At 52.7% G+C, this 13,661-nt stretch overlaps 2 long non-coding RNA genes across 3 annotated transcripts; one reads left to right on the top strand and one right to left on the bottom strand.

Moving 5' to 3' along the window:
• Nucleotides 1-1,681: 1,681 nt before the first annotated feature.
• Nucleotides 1,682-9,935, bottom strand: LOC148054276 (uncharacterized). Of its 2 annotated transcripts, none has more exons than XR_015707533.1 (3): nucleotides 9,858-9,935; nucleotides 9,496-9,649; nucleotides 1,682-2,891 (listed from the first exon to the last, which is right to left on the bottom strand). It is a non-coding gene; the product is annotated as an uncharacterized LOC148054276 (long non-coding RNA). The 2 variants fall into 2 exon arrangements; XR_015707535.1 differs by lacking the exon at nucleotides 1,682-2,891 and adding an exon at nucleotides 6,972-7,235.
• On the top strand, nucleotides 9,711-13,155 carry LOC148054275 (uncharacterized). The gene is made up of 2 exons (XR_015707536.1): nucleotides 9,711-9,964; nucleotides 12,308-13,155. It is a non-coding gene; the product is annotated as an uncharacterized LOC148054275 (long non-coding RNA).
• Nucleotides 13,156-13,661: the final 506 nt, after the last annotated feature.

The following is a 13,661-nucleotide window of genomic DNA, read 5'->3' as shown; positions in this document are numbered from 1 at the left end:
TAAGCACACCATTCATTGCTGACTAAGCTGCAATGACTAAGCTGTTCCTCCCAGGAACAGAGGGATGGTGGAGATGGAGGGTGGCGGGGGTCTGTCCCAGCCTAGAAGGGGAAGGGAAGGGTCCAGGGGAATATTTCGCTGTGTCAGAGCACGGACAGGTAGTTTCTCACAAAATGTGCACTTACACTGTGGAACTCACTGCTACTGGAGGCTGTAGAAGCCAAAATCATAAATGAGAGTCAAAAAGGGAACCAACAGACTGCTGAGGGATGCATCCAACTTTGGCTGTCAATCATGACGGTCCAGGCAGAGCCACCAGGTCAGAAAGTTTCTTACCCTGCTGCTTGCCAGAGGCTGGGACACTGTCCTCAGCAAAGGCACGCTCTGCGCGTGCCCCTTTTCCCCTCTATATCTGCTCCTGGGCCCCGCTGGAAGCTGGGCTGATGCCTGTGACAACCCACGCTCCACCCAGCAGCACCAATGCTTCTGGGTCTCACAGCTTTTGTAATGCCAAGCCACATTCCCACTAATGACAGGTGACACCATGGCTTTTGCTCTCCTCATCACCCACTTGTAGGATGCTGGACAGGCATATAGACACGGTCATGGCCCATCACAAAACATGTGGGGCTTCCCAGCACCTCGCTTTCCACCTTTCCTCAGTGTCCTGCTGTTAAAAAACCCACGCCAGCAGCATGCCCCCACGTAGCCAGCCTGGGTTACGTGGCCTCTTCTCTTTCCCTGGCTGTGTCCCCAGCTCTTTCCCTCTCCCCATTTCCAGCAACCGCTGCCACTCGTCCTGCATGCTATGAGGCAGGAGGTTTCCAAGGTGCTTGGAGACCTCCACGGGGTGGTGATACAGAAATGCAAAGCATAAATCCTTTATGTATTTATGTCTCATAAAAAGGAAGCCCACGTCTCCTTCAGCTGCTCTCCGGAGCCCCAGAGACTTGGCCTGATATGAAACAGATTTTTTTTTTTTTAACGTTGCTATTTGGATAAGGGCACCAGCAGGAGAGAAGGTCCATTTCTCTGCCTAATGGTGCTTCAAACACTCTTGTGAAGTTGAATTAACACCACTAAAGGGAAAGATTAGAAGTCACTTTAAAGTGGCTCTGGGGGAAGTTTTCAACCCAATCTATTTGCACCCATGACACTGTACAAAGATAGAGCTAATGGGAGTGCAGTGAAGTCGTAAAGGCAGGCAGCCTTGGTTTTAAATTAACAGGAGCATTATTTACATCTAGGATGGGGGACACAGTAACCCCTTTACATAATCTCTGCTACTTTCTACTTTCCCCCCTCCTACATACTTAGGCAATATTAGAGTAGTTAATTAAAAAGACGATATAAAACTTCAGAAAGGATTGATTCCCCTTTTTTTCTTTATCGAGTGATTCATTTTTATTAAGGTTGGTTGGTTTCTGTCAAGATAAATACACAATACCAGTGTTTTATTCTCCAAAGAGCCACTGAATGGGATGCTAATAAGATTAAAATGATAATAAATAAGCCCAACAGCAGCTTTTATGACCTCGTTTTGGCTGAGCTGCCTTTTGGTTCAGTTTTGCTCACACTCAAGCCTGAGCTCATGCACCACGCAGCTCCAGCCCGTCCACCCCGCCATGGAGACCTGTGCTGGGGCTGCTTTCCCCTTTCCCCACCCACTGGAGCTCTGCTTAGGTCTGCTACAGCCCCTGAAACCCCCCATTGCCTTCAGGAGGCTTTGGACCCGCAGCAGAACTCTGCACCGTACAGGAAAGGCTGCAGAGGGAGGAAGGTGAGGGGGAAACTGAGGCTGGGGCTCAGGATGGGTCTGCAGACCCTTCTGCATGCAGGCAGCACCTTACAAGCACCCCAAAAAACAGAGGACCCTGCTGCAGCCGCTTGGCTGGTACCCAAGGGTGTCCCTGGCCTCTGCAACCCTCTCTCATGGCCTCTTGGTTGTGGTCCCACTGCGTTCGGCAGGCGCTGGATCAGGCCTGGGGACCTCCCTAGAGCAGCTCTGCTCTGGCCTCCCTGGGTGTGAGCGCACGGCTGGGCCAGGCTGGGAAACGCTGAACTCCTTAGCATTTATTCCTTACATTTCCCCTTCCTCCAGAGGCACTTCAAAAATCAATGCTGGCATAAAAAAGGCATTTTGGAGACAGATTGATGCCTTCTGCTTTCCCTCAAATGCTTCAAAGTGAAGAATAAATACCTGGGCAGAGGGGAAAGCAGTTTTGATAGCCATTTAAATCATTTAGAGCCCAAATTGCCCCGAATCAGATCACAAATGCACAAAGTCATTTCCTTTCCTGCATTTCAGGTTAGTGTCATCTCGCTGCTACGCACGTCAGGGTTTTTTTATATGTATCAGCTTAAATGCAGCTTGAAATGCCAGTAATAGCACAGGTAAATTAATTCTTCACTTTCTCTCCCAGCTCCCATGTGTCTCCCACTTGGTTAATTCTCGCTCGTTAATTAATTGAGCCCGGGGCTCCCTCTAGCGTCGCTCGGGGCCGCTCCCGGGGCAGGGGCTGCTCCCGCCCCGACCTTCGCCCTTCCCCTCCCGACCACCAGGCCCGAAAATGGGAAAGAAAAGGCCTTAATGGTGGGCTTCAGCATCGCAGCAAGACCTGGCCTGTGGAGTTTTACTGCAGATCTTTCCGTGCGTGGTTTGCACAGGTGATCCGATGAGGTTCTCCTTGCTCTCTTCAAAAAATGTCGAAATAGAGGCAGGGCTTTTCATCCTTGAGGTCATTTAGACCATATTGACACCAGCAGAGGATCTGGAGCTGAGTCTGTTCAAATGTTGGGGCTTCAGGGAGGTGGGCTGAGGTTGTGTTGAAGGTCCTGGATCTTCAAACGCTTTCCTGTGTGCGTCATTCCTCTTGGCCCAGGGGGTCGACCTGCGTGCATTTAAACATGGACTTTAATGCCGTGTTGAATCGCCAAAGGGATCTGTTGCCAGCGGTGCGCGGTGCTGGCTGGTTTTGGTGAGATGCGCAGGCCTCCAGCAGGGGACACGGGCAGGGTGATGCCGTGATCCTGCTCACACCACCCACAGAACCTCATCCCCCGGACAGAGCAGGGGCACAGCCCGTGCACAGGCACCCAGAAGCAGACATGCACAAACCTCCATCGGCAGGCTTCATGGGCACGAGCCAGGTGGCTCTGGACCACTAAATATGTTACTTTCCTTATTGGGATGGAGATCCCAGCAGAGAAATAAGGTTCCTGTAGTCTGTTCTAACCTCGCTGCCCTGAAACAAGGCTGGAAGTGCTCTTGCTTCTCTGATTGATATTCCCAGGGGGAAACTGAGGCACATAGCTGTGAGCAACTCCCCAGAGCTCTGCGGATCTCACAGAGGGAAGACTTTCGTAGTTGTTGTGTTGGACACAGATTCGAGACTCAGACTCTTGCTGTGCCTCTGTGTTACTTCCCTGCCCTGGGGGGAATCTCTTCCTTTCTTCCCTTCCTGCAAAGATGCTTCTGGGCAGCCATCCCTGCCCCAACAGTGGGATGCTCTTTTTATCGCTCTCCACAGCACCTATCCCCATAAACCCGCCAGCATCAGGGCCTCTGGGCCTGCCCAGAATGCAAATAGTAATAAATAATGGGGCCTTCTGGCTCCAGCCATCCTGCCCCTCCTTTCTCCCCTCCTTTCTCCCCTCCCTCAGCCACGGCACATCCTTTGGGGGGTCTGCAGGTATGCAACCATCCGGAAGGAGCCCATAATTCTTGGAGAAGTTGTCTTTTCTCGCCCTGACCGAGGCATTCCTCTTGTTTGGAAGACTTTTCCCTGTGATCTCCAGCAGACACACCTCAAGTTTCAATCCCAACCTCGCACTCCTGCTCCTTATTCAAGACCATGACCTGTGACCTTCAAGGTCAGACATCTCTAATCCCAAGAACAACATCTCTCTAGTCAACAGGGGGATCTCTCTCTCTCTCTCTCTCTCCCCAAATTCCTCGGATCTGGCTACACAAATCCCTCCTCCTCCAAGAAAGGAAAAAAAAAATCCCACCACATTAGTAAAAATAATATACGAGGGGTAGTGGCTCTGGGGGTGGGGTAGGGAGAAGAGACCTTAAAAGGCCCCCATCTCCCATGGATGCGAGCTAAATAGTTTCAGGATGGTGCCACCACTTGCCTTTGCTCTGTCGGAGGGGAGAGACGCCGAGCTCTGCTGCTGGGATCCCCGGTCTCGTTTTGCTCTTGGGATTCACCTCTTGATTTTGGGGTCTTTTCATTTTATTTTATTTCTTTATCTAAAGAATAACTGATGGACTAGTGGGCAAAACCCCACCACCTCCCAAGGACTAGGAACAATCACAGAGCTGGAGAAGGCTTTTTTTTGGCTCTATTTGGGATCCAAACCTGCAGAGGGACTGGAGAAGGGGAGGCTGTGTCATCAAGGGCGTGAAATGCTGACACTACACAGAGGAGCACCATAAACCCGAGAGGCAAAGGTCCCCGGACAAGGGCTGGGGGGGCAAGGGGGAGAGGAGGGCTCACATCCATCCACTTCCAAGGGGAGTTAAGCCATGGATTTGCTCTTGTGCTTTTTCCTTGACTGGCTTTACAGCGCTGCTTTCCCCCTCTTTCACCTCCTTCTCTCCCCGCCAAGCTCCTGCTTCGAACTCCAGAATGGACAAGTAATTAGAAGGAAAACCAACAAGAACAGCAAAGCAACACATCTGAGGAGCTTCTCCAGCTGCGTCAGGCTGGGATTGGGTTGGGATTTTTCTGCGTGGACAGCTGGGCCTGCAAGGGAGCAGAGTGACCCTTGGGATGTCCCGGAGCTGGGAAACCCTCGGGATAAACCAGCCCCAGCACCTTCCTGCGGAGACCGGAGCTGCTGCTGGCGGAGGGGCTCTCCCCACCATCACAGGGATCCCAAGGACTTCTAAAAGGCTGAAAATCCCCCCGGCTGGAATCAGAGTTCAACTCCAGACGGTCTGAAAATCCTGCATTTTAAGGCCAGGTGGTGAACCAGCTCTCGTTGCAAGGTTTGAATGTTTAAATTCATGCTAAACCCGGAGGGATCTCTTGCTGGGAAACACAGCTGGGAGAGAAAGGGACGGAGAGTTGAGTTAAGGAATAAAATGAAACTGTGGCCTGGGAGTCGGGTCGTAAAAAGTTGTTACCTAGTAGTTTTCAGGCTCAGGAGATGTAAAGGGACTTTTACAAGGAAGGTTTCTTTATGAACCGGCGGCACAAGGGCTGTCGCTGGGGGTGCCCCGGGCTCCGCCGGGCCGGACCGGGATCAGGATGCTCGGCCCGGGGCCGGTCACTGCAGCACCGGCGGCAAAGCAGGTTAATACCTGCCGGCAGCAAACCTGGGGAGGCAGCGGTTTGGGGTTATTTCTCATGTGATTTGCATCATGTGGCAAAATTCACTGCGTGTCCCCCGCCCTCGGCACCCGCCACCCCGAGGCCCCGCACGATCGCAGCTGCGGGGCTTCAGCATGAAAACCTGAAAGCGAAGTAAATGTAGCAAAACCGGTCCGGGTGGGGAGGGGACGGGGTCCCCGGCTGAAATCCAAGTCGAGGAGCGATTGTCAGGATTTGGCCCGGAGTAAGAAGAGAGCAAAGCCCCCACCCGCCTTAACAGCGTGTATTTAGTCCGGCCCTTCGGCAGCTTCCCCGGGCAATGATAACGCCCTGGGCCCTCTCCAGCTCTCCCTGCGCAGGGACATTGGTCATCCTTCAAGTATTTCCACAAAAAAAACTCTCGAGAGGGACGAGGGTCCTTTCCGAGGGCTGATCACATCCCCTGCCCTCTTCCCAGCTTTCCAGTGGCGCATTTTCCTTCACGCTTTTCCAACAGATTTTTGCTCAAAAAGAAAAGAAAAATAAAGGAAAAAAAACCCAGATCTTCACTCCTTTTAGCCGAGACACCCTGAAACCTCAATCCTGGACTTTTCCAAGTCCTGCTCCCGTTTATCCTTCCCGTTCCCCCTCCCCAATTTGCCGACGGCTCCCGGGGATGGGAAGAGGACAAGGGAGCAAATGCCCGGAGCGTGGCCGGGCTGCAGCGGGCCCGGTGGCCGGGGGGGGACGGGGACGGCCGGTCCCCCTCGGGCCCACGCTGGTTTTGTCCCCCCAGCTCGCTGGAAGAACCCACGGGTTCCCTTTGGACCGCAGGATCAATGTGCAAAGCGGGTCTGGACTTCGGTCCCTGGGGGAAGAGGAGAGGGTGAAGCCGAGGGGAAAAGTCCCTCCCCGAGGAGCCGCAGTGCAGAATCAGCCCCTGGAAGAGCAAGGGTTGGGTTTTTTAATTAAGGATTCTGTGCAAAGGCCTGTTGCGGGGGCAAGTGGGGAACCGGTTGGAATAGATGGGAGGCAGAAAGGAGATGAAATGGGGAAAAAGAGCCCGATTTCACAGCTCACGGCTGCGGCTCGGAGAAGTGCGGGGAGCGGGTCCTGCGCGCTGCCCCAGGCCGGGCCGGGCTGGAAGGGGGCAAACATCCGCTCCGAAATGCGCCCCTCTCTTTCTCCCTCCCTTGTTTTATAGCAGAGGTTTGGTTGGGTTGGGTTTGGGGTCTTTTTTTTTCTATATGAAGTTTTGGATTATACTTATGGTTTCCAAAATCTGTAAAATCCCACTCCTCCTTTTTTTTTTTTTTCCCCATTATTATCCATTATCAGCTATTTAAATCAGCCTATTTTTATATTTTTGAGAATGTATCGTGAATACAGAACCAGACGCAACTGCAAAGTATCTCCTACCGCTGTAAGCTTTCATAGGTTTCCAACAACACCCGTCCCCGCAGGCTCATCTCCAGAAGGGAAGGTGTATTACCAGTGAAGAAATTGGATAAATAGAGTCTAACGAAGAACCAAATTTCCCCTTTTCTCCACACTCTCAGTCCGAGCCGATTTGGAACCAGTGCCTCCAGCCCTCAGAAACCCGCCCGTGCTGGTGGGGTTTGCTTTCTTTTCTCCTTTGCAATGAGAGCCCTGCAGAGGATTCTACCACAAACCATCATTTTTCTTAAGCACAGAGTCAGAATTAATTCACGCTGATTGTTAAATTGTCCTATGCGGCCGGGCATTTAATCCTGCGTATAAATCCTTTGTGAAGAGAGCCAGAGGGCTGGGCGCCGTCCTCCTGGGAACCCCGGCTTTCCTCTGTGCTAGACATGCCCCCGAGCGACCCCCGAACTGGGGAGCCCCCCCCCAGCCCCGGCTTTGCCGGCCTGGGAGGAGGGTCCCGACCCAGCCACCGGCCAAGAACTTGAATTCCTGCGGGAGGGAGGAGGAAAAAGAAGTTGGCTGAGTCGGAAAATGGGGGACCCACCCGGGGGGGGCTGCTCTGCCTGCTGCGCCCTCGCTTGCAGCCCCACCAGGCCCCCGCGTGTGCGGGTTTTCCGCGGGAGCGGCCCGACCCCGGCTGCGGTTTCGGCCCCGGGAAGGGGGAGGCGGGGCCGGGGGACGGGTCCCGGGGTCCCCCGGCCTTTGGGGTGCTCCGTGTCACTCCCGGCTCACCCCTCCCGGCGGCCTGGCACTGCAGCAAGAAACCCCAGCCCGGGGGCCAGGTCGTCTGCCCTTCCCAAAAAATGCCACGGCCTTTTTGCATTTAATATCCCATATCTAGTATTTAAGATTTGCACGTAGATGTGCGCAGCCTGCAAGCAAGGTGCGCTGCAAGGAGCTCAGCGGGGGGAGCCGGGCATCAGCTCTCCGCAGGACCCTTTCTCCTCTCTGTTATTTTTGGAGATGGGCTTGGGTGCCTTGGCACAGCCACAGGCTCCCGCTTCACCTCCGCAAAGGGCTTTCCCAAAATAGCCCCCACCCCAAAAAAGGGGAGGCTGGAGATAGAGACGGGAGCAAACTGCTCCGGGGCCAAGCGAGTGGGGAGGGGCGAGGGGAAAGCCGGCGGTAGCTGCAGGTCTTTATATTAAAAAATATAGCCCCCCCCCCCCGCAAAGCAGTGAAGTTTCCCCTTAAAGCTGACACCAGGGGATGGGCTCAGCAGCCTCGGCAGCCCCGGATTGGCGAGCTCGCCTGCAGACGCCTTTTCTAACAGATAAGTCAATCGACAGAGACCTCCCCCCCCCCCCCTCCTTACCCCAAAATATCTTTTTTTGCAAAGCCCCAGCCCGTTCCTTCCCCTGGCAGCGACCCGCGCCCCCAGCCGCCTCTCCTCCCTCCACCCCTGCTCAAGGCTTCCCATTGCAACCTGGGGGGGAAGAGGGGTCCCCCCCGCATCTCCTTTGGGGATGAGCGGCCAGCAGCCAGGGCTGGGGGTCCTGCCGCCCCCCCACCCCCTCCGGGGTCCCCAGCAGAGCCCTGCCCGCCCCCCCATGGGCACAGATGAGGGGTTCCTGCCTGGGGAGCGAGGCTGGAACCCCCTGCCCCCCCCGGCTCGGGGGGCCAGGCCGGAGAGGGGCTCCCCGCTTCACCCACCGACCCCCCAAGTTCTCGGGTGCCTCCCGAGCCCCCCCCCCCCCCCCGCTGCGGCCGCCTCTCCCTGGGAAGAGGGGGATTTTGGGGTGCCGAGGGGATTTGGAGGTGCCCGTTGTGCAGGAGCCTGCTTATGGACCGGGGGGGAGTAAAAGAGAAGATAAAGTCTTTTTTTTTTTTTTTTTTGCGGCAGGAAGCTCCGTCTTTAGCCAGGTCTAAAGATGCTAAAACAGCACGAGAAGTCGAAGGTGGGTAAAACAAATCAATAAAAATTAAACTCCCCTCCCTTGCTTTGTAGCAGAAGGCAAACAAGCAGGAATTAGGGAGGAGCGGGGAAAGCCTGCAGTTTGCCGTCAAAACAGAGGGATTTTGTCTAGACAGAGGGAGGGAAGGTGGGGTTTTTTCCCCTTTGCTAACACAATGGCCCTTTGGTTAAAAATTAATTTACAGCACCCTCGCTTTCAAGCCAGACTAACATTCAACCAGAAGGAGTCCCTAGGATTACAAAAAAAAAAAAAATTAAAAAATAGTAAAATCAAACCAACCGGAGCTGGGGAAGGTTTGCTCGGCTGTAACAAGTGGTGGAAGGATGCCTCTGCGGAGGAGAGGGGCTGCCGGCATTTATTTATTTCCCTGGTAATTTTAAGGGGGAGGGGAAGCTTTTGATTAAAAAAAAAAAAGACAAGACAGAGAGGAGAGGCACGGACAGGTAAGTGAGTGCTGGGGTCGGCCTCGCCGGGAGAGCAGAGAGGGAGGCGTTTTTCGTAACGTGTTGGTCTTTTATAATTTCCCACGCGTAGCTCCCCGAGAATACTTTATCCTCCTCATCAGCTGCAGACGCCTGGGTAGAAGCCCGCTAGCCGGCTCTCTGGACGGGCGAGCAGCCTTGCTTCTCTTCCCTCGTCTTTATTTTTTCATGATAATTTCATGCTCCGTCTTCTAAAAAACCTCAAGCTCTTTTAAACCGGAGATGGGAGGCAAAGACGCGTTGCTCCTGTCCCCCTTCTCCACCCGCCTGTTTCTCTGCTGGGAGTTTTGACTGTTTCTTTTTTTAATCATTGATCCGACTCGTCATCATTAGCATCACCTCTTTCCTTACCTGTTTGCCTAAGCCACCAACCTGCGCGATGGACCCGGGGATCGGAGGCGGCCGCGTCGCAGCTCCAGCTCACCGCGGAGAAATCCCGATGGCTCAAAGGCTGGGAAAGCCTTCTGGAGTAAATCCCCCCATTTCAGCCTCTCCCAGCGCATACCTAGTTTAAAAAAAAAAAAAAAAAAATAATAATAATCCAACCTACGCTTTCTACTTCCGTGGCTCTACCATTTGCACGATTTTCCTTTCTCCCTCTTTCTCCCCGCTCTCTGCTGGCTCCCCGAGCCCACCGGTGGGATGGGAAGGAAGGCTGCTTGCTAGACTTGAAACTAAAAGGTCATTTCGACAGGATTGCCAAGTCCACTTGCCGAGGGGACTCAGCCTTTCCATGGCGCCATGTGGTTCTCTCCGTCTCCATAAACTCGCGTCCGTCCGCGGCGATGCAGAGCTAGGAAAGCAGTTGTGCCGTAATGAGGTACCTTTACATTTAATTTCCTGTCCCTCCCCTGCTTTATGGATTTCTAATAACAATGTTGAAAACCGGAGAAGAAACCTATTAAAGGCTCCGGGACAGAGGGCTTATGTAAATAATTGAAGGTAGCCAGGCTTAATTGAATTTCCCAACAAATGGATGGAATAGGAACAAATGGGAGTATTTTGCTTAAGGGACCGCCCGGTGCTGGATATATTTCTGTTGCTCATTTCCAGACAATTTTTGTCAATATTGTTCCTTTTTTTTTCTTTTTTTTTCCCCGATGGAGAACTCTTGCAAAGATTTAAGTGTAATTCAAAATGCCCCGAAATACAGCAACCGAAAGAATTCCTAAAAAGAAACAAAAACTCTCCTGAAAATTATTAAAACGAAGATCTTAGAAATATTTTGGTGGCATGCGAATATACGGGGCAAAATAAATTCTCGCCCGAGTTGTTGGACCTGTAAGGGTCTTCGCAAAGCGAAAGGTTTAATTCTGGAAAGCTAAATGCGCTTGACCTATCGATTTCTTGTCTGACCATCGGCTTGTCCAAAGTATTTTGCTAATTTATTTTATTTAATGACAGCCAACGGAACGGTTCTGACTCTTTTTGTACCTGTAAAAATGACTTTTTAAGGCTTAGCCCACCAACCCCTCCGCCCAAAGCCTCTCTCGCTAATTAAAGGAAGCCTCATTTGACTAACTCAGAAACTTCCCCGCCTGTGTGGGGACTGATTCATTTTTTTTCCAAGCGCAGCAGCTCTCCCCCACCCCCGGTGCTGCTGGGGCCCGGGGCCGGCGGCCGGGCCGGGCTGGGCTCAGCCCTGAGCCCCGGCGGCCCCTCCGGCCGCCCCAAATTAAATCCGGCGGCTGGGGGAAGATGCTTGAGTGCTTGCTCGCTACCGAGATGTCTTTTCGTTTTGCTTCTCCGCACCGCCTGGGTTTCCAGTTCTCCCTGCAAAGAAATCGGGAGTTATTCCGCGGCGGGCGGGCGGGAGTTCCCGCCGCCTTTGCCTTCCCGGTAATTGGAGTTTTCCAATTAATTGCAACAGCGAAGGGAAGATTTCTTTTTCACCTGGATTCTGCTTTTAATCCCGGGGCTTTGCAGAGTTTGCTTTCCCTTAATTCCTCGGGAGGTGGGTGCGGAGGGGAAGGGACGCTGCGGGGACACGCGTGGGCCATTCCTTGCGTTTCCCTGCCTGGGATGGGATGACTAATTAATGGCTCCGTCTAATTGCGGGTTTAGTCCATAAAATCAGGGGCTCCGGCTCTCCGTGAACGCCGGAGGAGCGTGGACGGCCGCGCACCGTGATTTCGAGGGGGCGAAAAAAGCCCCGAAAGTGGAAAAGCAACTCCTCCAGGCCAGCCCCGACGGGGAGGGCAGGAGGCCGGGCCGAGGGGCTCCGGCGGGCGCCCGTTTCACCCCACTCGTGTCTCCCTTGCCCCGCAGGAAAACTTTTTTTCCCGCAGCAACCGAGGCGATGCGGCCCTCGGGGTTTTGCTTCTCCGGGCCGGGGCAGCCCGCCGAGCCCCCAGACCCCGGCGAGGGGAGCGGCAGCCGGAGCCGCCCCGGCCGGGCCTGCCCGCGTTTCGGCGGCCCACGGCGGGGTCTCGCCGCTCGCTCGGGGCTCCCCCCGCCCCCGGCACCCCGGGGCCGGGGCAGGGCGGCGGGGCGAGGACCGCTGCCCCCCTCCGTGCCTGCCCAGCGCCGTCGGGACCCCCCGTTCGCCCCCGCTCGGGGCCGCGGCACCCCGTGTGCCTCGCACCCCTCCACCCCCCGGAATCTGGCGCAGCAAAGCTCTTTGCGTGGGTCACAAGAGCCCTACGGGGCTTCAGAGAAATGTGTTGGGGGGGGGGGTATTTTTATTTTAATGCGGCTTTCCTTAAGGCAGAATGTTTGATTTAATTTTTATTCCAAAGCGCTTTTCTCTCTTTGCTTTTCCCTCCTTTCACTTCAAAAAAAAAAAAAAAAAAAGGGAAAAAAAAAACACAGTGAAAATGTTTGTCTTCTCCCTGGCAGAGAAACAAAAGCCGCACCTCGGGCTGGCAGCTGGCTCCGCGGAGCGCGGCCGGGCCGAGGCCGCTGCGGGTCCCGGGCGAGCCCGGCCGGCGAGCGCCGCCCCGAGGCCACCAGCCCCGCCGCCGCCGGGAGCGGGAGGGCGCAGCGGGGCCGCCGGCGCTCCCAGCCCGCTCCTCCCGGGGCCGAGCCCTTAAACACGGCCCCAGCCAGCGGAAGGGCGGTATGGATTCTTTATTCCTCTTTTTTTCATTAATTATTATTATTATTATTACCGGAGCTGTAATGATTCAAGCATTCACGTAAGAAAATATACATATTTTTGCAGTGGGTGGTTGAGAACTATGCCAGCGCAGTTTTGTGTGCGTTGCTGTTATGTCCTTCGGCCTGATGGATAGCTGGAAGAAAGAAAGAGCCCACGCCGAGCTGTTTCCCACTCACATCCAGGCACAGCCATGTGGAGGGGGAGGGAAGGAGGAGGGTTTAAGGCCCACTTTTTAATCTTTTTCCTATAAATGCGACAAGCACCTCCCGTTTGTAACGGATTCTGCTTGGGAATAACCGCATGACTCCTAAGGAGCGGACACCAAATACTCCCAAAGGCTAATGCTGATGAATGGGAACTGTGAAAACCAGCTGCTATAACCATATTTTAATAAAAATACTGCTTTGTGAAGATCTAAGTAAGTCACAAAGAAACCCATAATGAGATCTTGAGATTCAGTGCCATTTCCCTTGGATGATCTGTAATAGATTCTTCTATTATGTAAGGGTGTGTGTGTAATGGATATGTACACATATATACGTTCACTGATATATGCTCGCGCAAACACTTGAAATCCCTCCCATCCCAGCCTATTAATTATTTTAGCACTTATTCCCCTGACAAGTAGAAGTTATCTTATAGCTAAGACATCCATTTACTGTCTAAGAGCTCTAACTTGTCTTTGACGTCTGAATTTAAAATGTGTTTAAAAACTTTAGCAACAGCCAGAAGGGGAAAAAAAAAAATCCCATTACCTTCAAATGTTATTCCAGCCCAAGAATTAAACCTAATACATCACCTACTTAGATTTGGGGTTCTTTTTCTTTTTTTCCTCTTCCCCCCCCCCCCTTACTGTTATTTATTTTAAACCCAATCGTGAAATTAAATGGCACATGCAGTTTTGTTTTTCACGCTTCTCTTGAGTGCTTTTCTTTATTTATGTTTTCAATCTGCAATTTAGGGGCGGGGGGATGCTTCATTTCCAAGTTGCAGCAGTGAAAGCTCTGTTAAAATATATTCCTCCTGCCTGTTTTGTCTGAAAGAAAGAGCTTTTAGGAGGACGAGTTCAAGTGTGACTACGACTTTTGTTTTACAAATTGCATTGGCAGAAAAAGTAAAGCCGTGGATCTAGAGGGTTTTTTTAATCCTCTTTGTAGGAAATAGAAAGCATTCGACAAAAATTAAAATTGTTATAGGTGTGGTACATGTAAGTATAGCAGATGGTATGTGTGTACGTCTGCAAACACATAGCGCATATACGTGCTAGAGGTATTTAATATTATAGGTCCCTCATGTGTAAACGTAATTCAAGTTTTATAGTAAAGTTTCAGTTCTTTCCCTCCGCAGGTTTGATTTAAACTTGAGTCTGCCCATATTCGTGTATCAAAAAGGAGAGAAATGATGAATTGTGAAATAA

This window comes from Nipponia nippon, unplaced genomic scaffold (assembly GCF_047370975.1).
Source record: "Nipponia nippon isolate SJK-2023a ecotype South Korea unplaced genomic scaffold, ASM4737097v1 scaffold_32, whole genome shotgun sequence".
Classification (NCBI taxonomy): Eukaryota; Metazoa; Chordata; class Aves; order Pelecaniformes; family Threskiornithidae; genus Nipponia; species Nipponia nippon.
Note: the sequence above shows the minus strand (reverse complement) of the source record. Positions and strands in the feature narration are given on the sequence as shown.